The sequence below is a fragment of the Hyperolius riggenbachi genome, chromosome 5 (assembly GCF_040937935.1).
Source record: "Hyperolius riggenbachi isolate aHypRig1 chromosome 5, aHypRig1.pri, whole genome shotgun sequence".
Taxonomy (NCBI): Eukaryota; Metazoa; Chordata; class Amphibia; order Anura; family Hyperoliidae; genus Hyperolius; species Hyperolius riggenbachi.
Window position 1 is genome coordinate 262491059 of NC_090650.1, and position 14161 is coordinate 262505219.

The window sequence follows — 14161 nt, forward strand, 5'->3', positions numbered from 1 at the left end:
TAATGAAGACTACAAAAAGATGTGGCATTTTTGACAAAGAGGTTTCTCCTTGTATGATGCTGTGTGTTGCTAAATTAACAAGCTGCACCAACAACATTTCACACATCCGTGTACTCAGTGTCTCCTTGGTGAACGGGGGCTGTACATAAACATGTTTAACATTCAGAATTTGTCCACAGACAATAATTTATTGGAACTCATCTGTAACAAGCACTGGCACTGATTTATAAGTTGATTTGAAAAATAAATAAAAGTGATAGAAACCTGCATTTGGTTTTAATGATAGACTGTTGCAGCGTGAAAAGTAAGGATAGGAAACATTGCTGGGAAATTAGATATTATGCCCTGAGGAAAGCTGCAGCTACCAGCCCATTAATTATTAGATATTTATTATTAAAAATTCTTTTCATGAGTGAGTGCAGAACATTCATGCTGTTCAAGCTGTGGAGTTCCAACATCAATGAGTTCTATGAAGCGGTTTTATATATCTACCTGTTGCTAGATTGTCAGGTTTGCTCCTATTTATACTACGTCTGCAAACATTAGCAAATTCTCAACAAGCGAATGGAGTATTAAAATCGGGAGATCCTTTGTTGCTGTAGGGCCATGTAAGTATCAGCACTGAACCATGCCTACATCGTGGAAGCCTGTTGAGGGTTATCCGAGCTTCTCGTAATTGTTCATTCTAACATACAGGAGGGGATATACTGAAGGACAAATATCTGAAAAGCAGTGACATTTCTTTCGGTTCACATCAAATATCCAAACCAAGACCAGCTGTGTTTACATTTCTATGCACCTTAATCGATGTTTGAAATGATCGGTGCCAATTAATGATAGAAACTCAATTATACAATCTTATCAAGTCTGTGAAGAAGGGGGGGGGGGAGATCATTGAATATACTTTAGGGTACTTTAAATAGTCTCTCTATTCCTTGAAGTGGTAAGATTGTATCATTTGTGGGCACCTAATGCTGTGAATACACGGGTCGATCCGGCATCCTATTAGCCGCCGGATCGACCCCAGCCGCGTCCCCGCTCGTACGCACGGATCGATTACCGCTCGTCCCCGCCGGCACTCCTTATCAGCCCTGCCATTGTCCGCCGGCAGGGATCGAGCGGGCGGGGGTCGAGCAGCGTGATCGGACCAGCTGAATATTATCAGCTGGCTGGATCAGCTGCTCGATACACGGTACAGAAACGTACCGTGTATCCCCAGCATTAAGGTGGCCATACACTTATAGATTTGCAGCAGATTTGACCATCAGATAGATTTCTGTCAGATGCCTGTCAAGTTGAATCTGACAGAAATCTATCTGATATGTGCCACACATTAGGAACAGATTTCCAATACATTTCAGAGTGAAATCTATTGGAAATCAATCTAATTGCATTATTGGACCATGAGATCCAATGTAACGCTATAGCCCATCGATCTGCTGCCAGCAGCAGATCGACCTAGATTTTCCATCCTGTCAGATAGACCAAATGGATTGAAATCGGCCGCAAATTGATCAATTTGATAGAATTCCATAGAATTGATCACTGAAATCGACCAGTGTATGGGCCTCTAAAGTGGACCAGAACTCTTGCATAAGACAGAAGGAAAATATATAGAAATGCACCCTGTATGTATTTATAGAGTTTAGCCTGTCTAATTTCCCCGCATTTTTGTCTAATCACAAGTTGTAATTTGATCTCTCCCCTGTGTCACATGACTGCCACAGCAGATAAGCTAATTTGAAAGCACAGGATGTTAACAATGTGTCTGCTTCCATGAAATCAGGAAGTAGAAACAGTGCAGATTTATTGTAGGATTTGCATCAGCTGTAACAAAGAAATGTTTTTATTTAAAGGTTATTATGCTGTTGCTTATCTTTTGGAGCCGAGAGGAGTGATCCTGCATCTTTTTACAGATCCTCTCCAGTAAGTGCTTACCTTAACCATTTCCTGACCGCAGTGATAGAGATCTACGCCCTGTTTTGATGGGCTCCTGGCTGGCAAGGCGTAGATCTCTATCACCGGCGCCGCCGCTCCCCGCCGCGATCGCGCGCACCGAACCGGCTGCACTTAGCTGTCTTATGACAGCTAAGGCTTCCGGGTATCGGCAGGAGCCGTCACTGATTGGCTCCCTGCCGTGTGATCGCTGTGAGCCAATCACAGCAATCACCCTCCGAAAGGCAACATAGTTGCCGTTCCGCCTCCCTCTCCGCCTCCCTCTCCCTGTCACTGTGGATCTTGTGTGACAGGGAGAGACGCACAGCCTGCAGCCGTGACAGGCTGTGCGATTTTAGTGTAAAAATAAACTTTTTTCCAGCTCTCCCCCCCCCATGTATCCCTTGATCCCCTCCCAACCACCTATATATAGATCTATATATATATATAGATCTATATATATATAGATCTATATATATATATAGATCTATATATATATATAGATCTATATATATATATAGATCTATATATATATATAGATCTATATATATATATAGATCTATATATATATATAGATCTATATATATATATATATATAGATCTATATATATATATATATATATATAGATCTATATATATATATATATATAGATCTATATATATATATATATATAGATCTATATATATATATATATATAGATCTATATATATATATATATATATATATATATATATATATAGATCTATATATCTATATATATATATATATAGATCTATATATAGATCTATATATAGATCTATATCTATATATCTATATATCTATATATCTATATCTATATCTATATATATATATATATATATAACTGGATTGTGATTTTAACCACTTGCCGGCCGCCCCTACCTAGGGGCGGCGGCAAAGTGGAGCCCGCAACGACCGCGCAATACGCCGATCGGCGGCGGCTCGTTGCGGACTAGCTGCCGGGGATCGCACGCTGGATGTGCCCACCCGCGACGTCAACCCGCCAGCCAATTAGCAGCGGCGGCGGGTTGTTAACCCCCGATCTTCCGCATGTAAAGCGGATAATACGCTTTGTAATGTATACAAAGCGTATTATACAGGCTGCCTCCTGCCCTGGTGGTCCCAGTGATTGAGGGACCACCAGGGCAGGTTGCAGCCCTCCTAGTAAGTACCCAAGCACACTGATCCTGCCCCCTGATCGCCCACTGCACCCATCAGACCCCCCCTGCCCACCCCTGGGACACCTGTTTGCACCCAATCACCCCCCTAATCACCCATTAATCACTCCCTGTCACTATCTCAACGCTATTTTTTAGATTAGGTCCTAAACTGCCCCCTGGGGGCTCCTGAACACACCCCCCCACACCCTTAGATCCTCCCTAGACCCTCCCCCCTGTGTACTGTATACATCTATTCTTCCCTTTAATCACCCACTGATCACCTGTCAATCACCCATCAATCACCCCCTGTCACCACCTGTCACTGCCACCCATCAGATCAGACCCTAACCTGCCTTTTGTGGGCACCTGATCACCCACCCACACCCTCAGATTGCGTGCAGACCCACCCTCAGATCACCTCTGAAAGTGCATTGTTTACATCTGTTCTCCCCTCTAATCATCCACTGATCACCCATCAATCACCCCGTCACCACCTGTCACTGCTACCCATCAGATCAGACACTAATCTGCCCCTTGCGGGCACCCAATCACCTGCCCACACCCTAAATTAGCCCCCCAGACCCCCTCTGATCAACTCGCCAGTGCATTGCTTGCATATATTCTCCTCCGTAATCACCTACTGATCACCTATCAACCACCCCGTCACCCCCTGTCACCACCTGTCACTGCTACCCATCAGATCAGGCCCTAATATGCCCCCTGCGGGCTTCTGATCACCCGGCCAAACCCTCACCCGCCCCACCGCAGTGACAGAAATTTTTTTTCTGATCACTGCTGGTACGACTTAATTGCCATGTCCAGGTCATGATTTGAGAACATTCCTGCACTTCAGTGCCAATACAACCTGTCATCTAAGAAGCCACCCTGCTTATGACCGGTTCCACAAAATTCGGCCCCTCATAGACCACCTGTCATCAAAATTTGCAGATGCTTATACCCCTGAACAGTCATTTTGAGGCATTTGGTTTCCAGACTACTCCTCGTGGTTTTGGGCCCCTAAAATGCCAGGGCAGTATAGGAACCCCACAAGTGACCCCATTTTAGAAAGAAGACACCCCAAGGTATTCCGTTAGGTGTATGACGAGTTCATAGAAGATTTTATTTTTTGTCAAAAGTTAGCGGAAATTGATTTGTATTGTTTTTTTTCACAAAGTGTCATTTTCCACTAACTTGTGACAAAAAATAAAATCTTCTATGAACTCACCATACACCTAACGGAATACCTTGGGGTATCTATACTGCCCTGGCATTTTAGGGGCCCTAAACCGTGAGGAGTAGTCTAGAAACCAAATGCCTCAAAATTACCTGTGAATAGGACGTTGGGCCCCATAGCGCACCTAGGCTGCAAAAAAGTGTCACACATGTGATATCGCCGTACTCAGGAGAAGTAGTATAATGTGTTTTGGGGTGTATTTTTACACATACCCATGCTGGGTGGGAGAAATCTCTCTGTAAAGGGACAATTGTGTGTAAAAAAAATCAAAACATTTTAATTTACAGAGATATTTCTCCTGAGTACGGTGATACCACATGTGTGACACTTTTTTGCAACCTAGGTGCGCTAAGAGGCCCAACGTCCTATGAGTACCTTTAGAATTTCACAGGTCATTTTGAGGCATTTGGTTTCTAGACTACTCCTCACGGTTTAGGGCCCTTAAAATGCCAGGGCATTATAGGAACCCCACAAGTGACCCCATTTTAGAAAAAAGACACCCCAAGGTATTCAATTAGGTGTATGGGGAATTCATAGAAGATTTTATTTTTTGTCACAAGTTAGTGGAAAATGACACTTTGTGAAAAAAACAATAAAAATCAATTTCTGCTAACTTGTGAAAAAAAAATGAAATCTTCTATGAACTCCCCATACTACTAACGGAATACCTTGGGGTGTCTTCTTTCTAAAATGGGGTCACTTGTAGGGTTCCTATACTGTCCTGGCATTTTAGGGGCCCTAAACCGTGAGGAGTAGTCTAGAAAATAAATGCCTCAAAATGACCTGTGAAATCCTAAAGGTACTCATAGGACTTTGGGCCCCTTAGCGCAGTTAGGGTGCAAAAAAGTGTCACACATGTGGTATCGCCGTACTCAGGAGAAGTAGTATAATGTGTTTTGGGGTGTATTTTTACACATACCCATGCTGGGTGGGAGAAATATCTCTGTAAATGGACAATTGTGTGTAAAAAAATCAAAAGAAATCTCATTTACAGAGATATTTCTCCCACCAATCATGGGTATGTGTAAAAATACACCCCAAAACACATTATACTATTTCTCCTGAGTAAGGCGATACCACATGTGTGACATTTCTTTTGCAGCCTAGGTGCGCTAAGGGGCCCAAAGTCCTATGAGCACCTTTAGGCTTTACAGGGGTGCTTACAATTTAGCACCCCCCAAAATGCCAGGACAATAAACACACCCCACAAATGACCCCATTTTGGAAACTAGACACTTCAAGGTATTCAGAGAGGGGCATGGTGAGTCCGTGGCAGATTTCATTTTTTTTTGTCACCAGATAGCAGAAATGGAAACTTTTTTTTATTTATTTTTTTTGTCACAAAGTGTCATTTTCCGCTAACTTGTGACAAAAGATAAAATCTTCTATGAACTCACCATGCCTCTTAGTGAATACTTTGGGGTGTCTTCTTTCCAAAATGGGGTCATTTGGGGGGTATTTATACTATCCTGGAATTCTAGCACCTCATGAAACCTGACAGGTGCTCAGAAATGAGAGAGATGCTTCAAAATGGGAAAATTCAATTTTTGCACCATAGTTTGTAAACGCTATAACTTTTACCCAAACCAATAAATATACACTGAATGGGTTTTTTTTAATCAAAAACATGTTTGTCCACATTTTTCGCGCTGCATGTATACAGAAATTTTACTTTATTTGAAAAATGTCAGCACAGAAAGTTAAAAAAATAATTTTTTTGCCAAAATTCATGTCTTTTTTGATGAATAGAATAAAAAGTAAAAATCGCAGCACCAATCAAATAGCACCAAAAGAAAGCTGTATTAGTGACAAGAAAAGGAGGTAAAATTCATTTAGATGGTAGCTTGTATGACTGAGCAATAAACCATTTAAGCTGCAGTGGTCTGAATGGAAAAAAGGCTCTGGTCCTTAAGGGTGAAAAGACTGCGGTCCTTAAGTGGTTAAAGAATAAATGAAATACTGAAAAAACCCACATTAACCTTCCTGGAGGTAAGCCCGAGCTGAGCTCGGGCTATGCCGCCAAAAGGCACTGCTCAGGTCCGCTGGGCCGATTTGCATAATTTTTTTTTTGCTACACGCAGCTTGCACTTTGCTAGCTGCGTGTGCAATCCGATCGCAGCCGCTACCGGCCGATCCGCCGCTATCCGTCGCGCCGCAGCCGCCCCCCCCCCAGACCACATGCGCTGCCTGGCCAATCCACGCCATGCAGCGCGGTGGGGTGGATCGGAGTCCCCTTTGACGTCACGACGTCGGTGACGTCATCCCGCCCGTCGCCATGGCGACGGTGGAAGCCCTCCAGGAGATCCCGTTCTTTGAACGGGATCTCCTGATCTCTGATCGCCGGAGGCGATCGGAGGGGCTGGGGGGATGCCGCTGAGCAGTGGCTATCATGTAGCGAGACCTTGTCTCGCTACATGCAAAAAAAAAAAAAAAAAAAAAAAAAAAGGGCTTTGCTGCCCCCTGGCGGATTTTGACAAACCGCCAGGAGGGTTAAGAGATGTCCAAAACTTGTCAGTTTTTTACTACCTACTGTGAGCTGCCGCAGCATAGGGGAGACAAACTTAGGAAGAAATGCCTCTTTTTTCACAAGCAGCGGAAAAAAGAGGCCTAAAGCCTAGTACACACTTTCAATTATGATTGGCCAATCACTGATCAGTCTTGTAGTATGAGGTTTTACCTACGCAATCTGCTCATAGTATTCAATAGCTCTTGACCCTCATACTACAAGGAGGTGGTAAAATTGGTCAGTGATTGGCCAATCATAATGTGTACCAGACTTTAGGTTGTGTACATACAACCAATTTTAATTTGCCAATTTTACCACTTCCATATAGTATAAGGGCTTACATACACAATCTGTTCATAGTATTCAAAATCTGTTGGACCTCTTACTACATGGAAGCGGTAATATTGGCTAATTAAAACTGGTTATGTGTATGCACCCTTAAGTTGCCCACAAACAGAACAATTTTCTGTAAATTTGATAGCATTTGTCTGATTGCTCGGGTGATTGTTCACTGAAAATTGTACCGTTAGTGAGCACCTCAAGAGAAAGGGAAAAGGCGGAAAATGGCTTAAAATAATACCAAACACATTTTAACCATTCATGCCACGTGGACGTGATTGTCACATCCAGGCGGCTGCTATAGCGCTGCTGCGCGCTCCCATGTGAGATCGTGCGCGTGCACATGTTGCCCCCCGTTAGCCCAAAGATTAATGAATGGGAACATGGTTTCAATCTAAGTCCCCGCTAGAAAGACAGATGGCTTCTTTTCAGAAACCGCCGCCTTTCTAATGAAAAAAAGTTTCCCCTCTATACCCTTCCCAGAAGGATTCATTTTAAATGTAACAATGTCTGTTTATTTCATTGAAAAAATTATTTATTAATGACCTAGTAGATGCAGTAGTAAGCAATGTTGCTATTTTTGCAGATGATGCAAAATTATGCAGAATCATCAACTCTCAGGAAGATAGGGACATATTGGAACAGGATCTGGATAGGATGGCTATATGGGCACATAAATGGCAGATGAAATTCAATGTTGAAAAATGTAAAGTCATGCATTTTGGACGTACTAATGGTCTAGCACCATACAAAATAAATGGGATACAGTTGGGGACATCAAACTTGGAGAAGGACTTAGGAGTACTCATCGACAACAAGTTAAATAATCGTACTCAATGCCAAGCCGCTGCAGCTAATGCTAACAAAATTTTGGGATGCATTGAAAGGGAAATAAAAGCTTGAGATGCTAGCATAATATTGCCCCTGTTTAACTCTCTAGTAAGGCCACATCTGGAATATGGAATTCAGTTCTGGGCACCACATTACACGAAAGCTATTCCAGTTTTAGAGCAGGTGCAGAGACGAGCAACAAAATTGATACGTGGGATGGAAGGTCTCACTTACCAAGTAAGGTTAGATAAACTGGGTTTATTTAGTCTAGAGAAAAGACACCTTACAGCAGGGGATCTAATTAACATGTACAAATACATCAGAGGGCAATATAGAAGCTTGGCGGATGAGCTGTTTGTCCCTAGGCCTTCTCAAAGGACAAGAGGACATGGTCTGCGCATGGAGGAAAAACGTTTTTAGCCATTTATTTAGGAAAGGGTTCTTTACAGTAAGAGTGATTAAGATGTGGAATGCATTGCCAAAGGAAGTAGTTATGGCAAATTCTATACCTGCATTTAAAGGGGGCTTAGATGCTTTCCTTGCGTTGAAAGACATCCATGGCTACAATTACTAGGTAATACCCAATGATGTTGATCCAGGGATTTTATCTGATTGCCATCTGGAGTCGGGAAGGAATTTTTTCCCTTTTAGGGCTAATTGGACCATGCCTTGTAAGGGTTTTTTGCCTTCCTCTGGATCAACAGGGATATGTGAGGGAGCAGGCTGGTGTTGTACTTTCTCTGGTTGAACTTGATGGACGTATGTCTTTTTTCAACCCAAATAACTATGTAACTATGGAAGCGAGAGCGTTCGCTTCCAGGATTACATATTTTTTTTTGACTGTGGCCATCTTGTGGCCAAATAGTAAAACCACATCTACATACTTTTTTCAATGAAATAAACAGACATTGTTACATTTAAAATTAAATGTTAAATAAAATTAATGAAAAAAAATTTACATTTAAAAAAAAAAATCCCAAACAAATAGTTACCTAAGGGGCTGAACTTTTTTTTAATATGCATGTGAAGTGGGTATATTACAAACATTTTTTAAATTATAAGCTTGTAAATAGTGATGGACGCAAAGATGAAAAAATGCACCTTTATTTCCAAATAAAATATTGGCGCCATACATTGTGATAGGGGCATAATTTAACCAGGTCAAATGGGCAAATAAAATACATAGGTTTTAATTATGGTAGCATGTATTATTTTAAAGCTATAATGCCGAAAACTGAGAAATAATGATTTTTTTTCCATTTTTTTCTTAATATTCCTCTGAAAATGCATTTAGAAAAAAAAATATTCTTAGCAAAACATACCACCCAAAAAAAAAAAGCCTAATTTGTGGCAGAAAAAACAAGATATAGATCAAGTCATTGTGATAGTTAGTGATAAAGTTATTGGCAAATGAATGAGAGGTGAAAATTACTCAGATGTATAAGGTGAAAAATCCCCACGGGCTGAAATGGTTTAAACAGTCCTGATTGCTGGACTGCAGGTAAACGTGAATATAATGAAAATAAGTTCCTCTCCTACAGTTTATGCACGTTTGTAATGGCTGTGCTATCACTAAAAGCAAAGCATTCCAAGCAGTCAGCCTAATGGTGCTCATACATGGTACAATTTTTTCAATTAGATAATTTAGTTCGATTATTCCGTTACATCAAATATACAGATTTTTCTAACATGTCCGATCAGATTTTTATTGAAAAAAAATTGGGTAATTGTTTGTTTTTCTTGATAAAAAAAATTATTCTTTTCAATTCGATCACTTTGGTCGAATAAATGGGAAAATCAAATGTTTTTATTGCTCCATGTATGTGCACCTTAACCCTCCTGGCGGTATAAAAAAATACGCCAGGAGGCAGCGCGGCAGTTTTTTTTTTATTTTTTTTTTCTATATCATGTAGCGAGCCCAGGGCTCGCTACATGATAGCCGCTGCTCAGCGGCATCCCCCCGCCCTCTTCGATCGCCTTCGGCGATCTCCGATCAGGAAATCCCGTTCAAAGAACGGGATTTCCTGGAGGGCTTCCCCCGTCGCCATGGCGACGGGCGGGATGACGTCACCGAGGTTACCGCCAAGAAGGTTAAGACTAAAGGTAGCCATACACTGGTCGATTTGCCATCAGATTCGACCAACAGATAGATCCCTCTCTGATCGAATCTGATCAGAGAGGGATCGTATGGCTTCCTTTACTGCAAACAGATTGTGAATCGATTTCAGCATGAAACCGTTCACAATCTGTGGTGGTGATGGTGGTGGTGCTGCCGCCGCTCCCCCCCCTCCACATGCATTACCTGCTCCGCCGGCGCGACTCCCCAGGTCCGCTGTCTTCTCCGCTCTGGTCTGGTCTCTGGGTCCGGCATGCTTCACTTCTTCCTGTCTGGGGGAAGCTTAAACAGTAGAGCGCCCTCTACTGTTTAAACTTTCTGCCGGGACAGGACAAAGTGAAGCATGCCGGACCCAGAGACCAGACCAGAGCGGAGAAGACAGCGGAGACCTAGGGAGTCGCACCGGCGGAGCAGGTAATGTATTGCAGCTGTATTGTGTCGGTCGTCGGGCACTCGAACGCCGCTAGCGATGCGCTCCCTACCCGCGGGCGATTGACGGTAATTTCCCGCACGGAGCAATCGACGAAATAGATCGAAATTTAGCGTGAACAATGTGACAGCAGATTCGATCCCAGTGATCGAATCTGCTGTCGATCGGCGGGGAATCCGCCTAGTGTATGGCCAGCTTAAAGCTGGGTACACACGGTACAATTTTCCATCAGTTTAACGGAGATCAGATAATTTCCAACCAGTCCGATCAGATTCTGATCACTAACGTAATTAATTTTGGGTAGAGAATGCAAAATCGATCAGGAACAATTAGGATGTCTATACACAATGCAACTTCTTATCAGATCACCCCTTCAATCTGATGGAAAATTGTACCGTGTGTATTAGGCTTAACACACCAAGTGCAAGAAGATGGAACCCAGGGCACAAATACAAACAGAATTTTGCCAACTACTGTGCATGGTGTTGATATCATCAGTAAAAAGAAATAAACGATGTGAAAGATGTAAACAGTTGACCTATTCTGTAGAAAGCATAGTTTATAATTTCAGAATAAAGATAGCATGATACTTTAGAAAATTGCAATAGACGCGTTGTGAGGGTTTCAGTTAATAGTTTGGTCACATTGACATAAGTGTACAGTAGAGTTATTCCTTAGGGCGAATTAATAGCATTGGGTTAGGGATGACAATAGTTTTGTTGATGGGTTAGATTTATGAAAATTAAAATCCTTAGGCAAACCAACTTATCCTTAACTGTTACACTACTCCTTACACTCCGTACTCGGCGCAGTACGAATTTACTTCCAGCAGGCGGTGCTGCAGCCCTGAATAGACGTAGACTCTATGTCGCATTGACCAGGCGTCCCCGCCGATCTTGCCGCTCTGTCCCCGCCGCAATTCACTCGCCCTGGTGTCTCTATGATGGCAGAGCTCTGTGAGCAGGTCAGGAGCCGTTTTCATTAGCTCCTGGCCCTGTCATCACTATAAGCCAATCCCATTGGCTTACATTGATTGACAGGGTCAGGAGCCAATGAAAGCGGCTCCTGACCGGCGCATATCCCTCTGCCGTCATAGAGACGTCAGAAAGTAGCCTGTGGCGGGGACTGAACGGCATGATCGGTGGATTTTTGCGGTGATTCATCGGGAAGCAGCGTTTTACTGTACCAGCAGTCTCTGGTCCTTAAAGGGGCAGAGGCTGCTGGTACCGAAGTGGTTAAATTTTTTTTCAAAAAAACAAAACCCTCATTAGGTGAAAGGTTGAAGTTAGTATTAAGAATTTTGTCATTGTTAGAGGTACACACATCCAAATTTGGTTACCACTTCCATGTAGTGTGAGAGCTTAGCTACACAATCTGTTTGTGGTATTCAAAATCTGTTGGACCTCATACTAAATTGAAGTCGTGAAATTGGCCAATCAAAATTGTGTGTTTGCACCCCTAGTCTATTCTCCTGTACCTGTTTAGCTCACAGTTCTCATAATATGGATTAAATATAACCTTTCACAGCCATGGCCTGAGTGATCTGTATAAAGGTGGCCACACACAATACAATAAAATGATCCGATTTTACAGCAATTCAATAAAAGATTTCCCTAAAAATCTAAAGCTTTAATTTTTTTATTCGAGCAAGAAATCCGATCGGATTTACCATTTAGGTTGATCAGGAATGGCGGATTTTCCTGTTAAATTTTCATGAACATTGAATGGTGTGTGGTAGATTGTCAATTCTTTAGTATATACACCCAAGCAATTTTGTCAGAGTTTCAAATCATTTTTTTCATAACTGAGGAAAAATTGTGTGTAATACATTGGTCAGGTTTTTAAAATGTTACAATCAGTCAGAAAAACTGATTGCTATTCTTGAATTGAACAGATATTTAAAAAAAATGTATGGTGTGTGGCCACCTTAAGGCAATCAGAGAGAGACAGCATGGCAGAAATATGGTCACTCACCTGTTCCTCTGCATAACTTCCATTCATGGTGAACACACAGAGGTTGCTAGAGATAGGAGGACAGAGCTAACAGATGGGTGTAGTATTTTTTAAGGCTAGATACTTTCTCAAAGCAGTGTTTTATGCTGTGGAGATGAGCTGTAGACACTCTCCTGGTTATTTACTGCACTATGCAGCCGATGTAACAAAGAGGTCACCACCAGCTGCAGTGACTTCCATTATTCTGATGCAACAGGGAAACTAAATAAGGTAATAAACATTTCACTATATTCCCTCCTGCTATATTATTAATGTATGTATTTCTATAACCTTAGCAAAGCTCCATCTACATGAATCATCTGTGCTTTCTATTCCAACTGCCCCTGAAGTACACTGCCATTTTTTTCTGCATGCCTGACTTTTCTATGTACTAATAATTCTTCACAAGACCAGTGGTGTTTTATACAAACACTTGGAAGTTTCAATCCATATAGAGACTTGCAGCTTTACATGAACACTTCATACAGCTACAGTTTCTTCATGTATTGGCTTTCAGGAACACTATTTCCCTTCATCGTATCCTGTGTTCCCTGCGATTGGCTCACTGTAATCATGGGGTCAGAAGCCAAAGCCAATGAAATTGGCTGAGGACTCTCTGCTGTCACTGAGACAGAGCAAGCTGGTACAGCGACTGGACAGTGGTGCAAACTGTGAAGACGGCATGAGTGTGTGGCAGCGAATAGCTGGAATCTACTTTCTGTCAGAGCCGCACAGCCACCATCAGGACATAGATTCCAACTATGCCGTTCCGGAAGGGGTTAAAGTTATCATGAAGTGAAAATCTAAAGAAAAACAATTGTATCCACAGAACGAATCCCAAACAGGGCTTTGCTGAAGCCCAGAATTCCTATTTTGTTTTCAAGCATTTTATATCTAGGTTTTGGAGATGTAAATGTTCTTAGGGAGGGTTCACATTTCAATCTGGGGAAAATGACCACAGAATTCCCACAAAGGATTTTGGGTTTGAAATGCATGTTTAAACATGCTCATCACCCACAGACAGCTGACTGCAGGCAACAGGAATCGCACTTGGTGTACGATTTTATGCTGCAGGTAGCAAGTTTTTGTCCCTGCATGTGGAAGCTAACATGGGCTGTCACAAGTGGTTTGATTCTGCATATGAGCCTGTGATGCGAAGATTGTTTTACTGAATTTCTACCATTTAAATCTGAAACATTGTGCAATCAAACATGAACAACATACGAGTCATTTTTTGATAGCCACATGGCAGCTCTCGTACAGCTCAGCATTGTGGAGTTTCCTGTGGCTACAGGAAGTACAGATAACCTCTCTCTAGCCAATCACAAAGCAGGGAAGGGGTGGGGCGTTAGGAGGTATAAAAGGTACTGAAGCATTGTTTTCTCTCACTGACTGTTGGATGCCATGGAATGAGCATCAGAAGGAAGGCTTGTGATCTGGGAAGCCATTGTTCAACCAAACAAAGCTAAACACAGGAGACAATGGACTGCTGTTGGAGTTTCATTTGCTTGACAAAGCAATGCTGATTAATTAAGACAATGGACAGTGGAGACTGATCTAATCTGACAAGAGCTAAAGGCCCGTACACACGCCGTACTA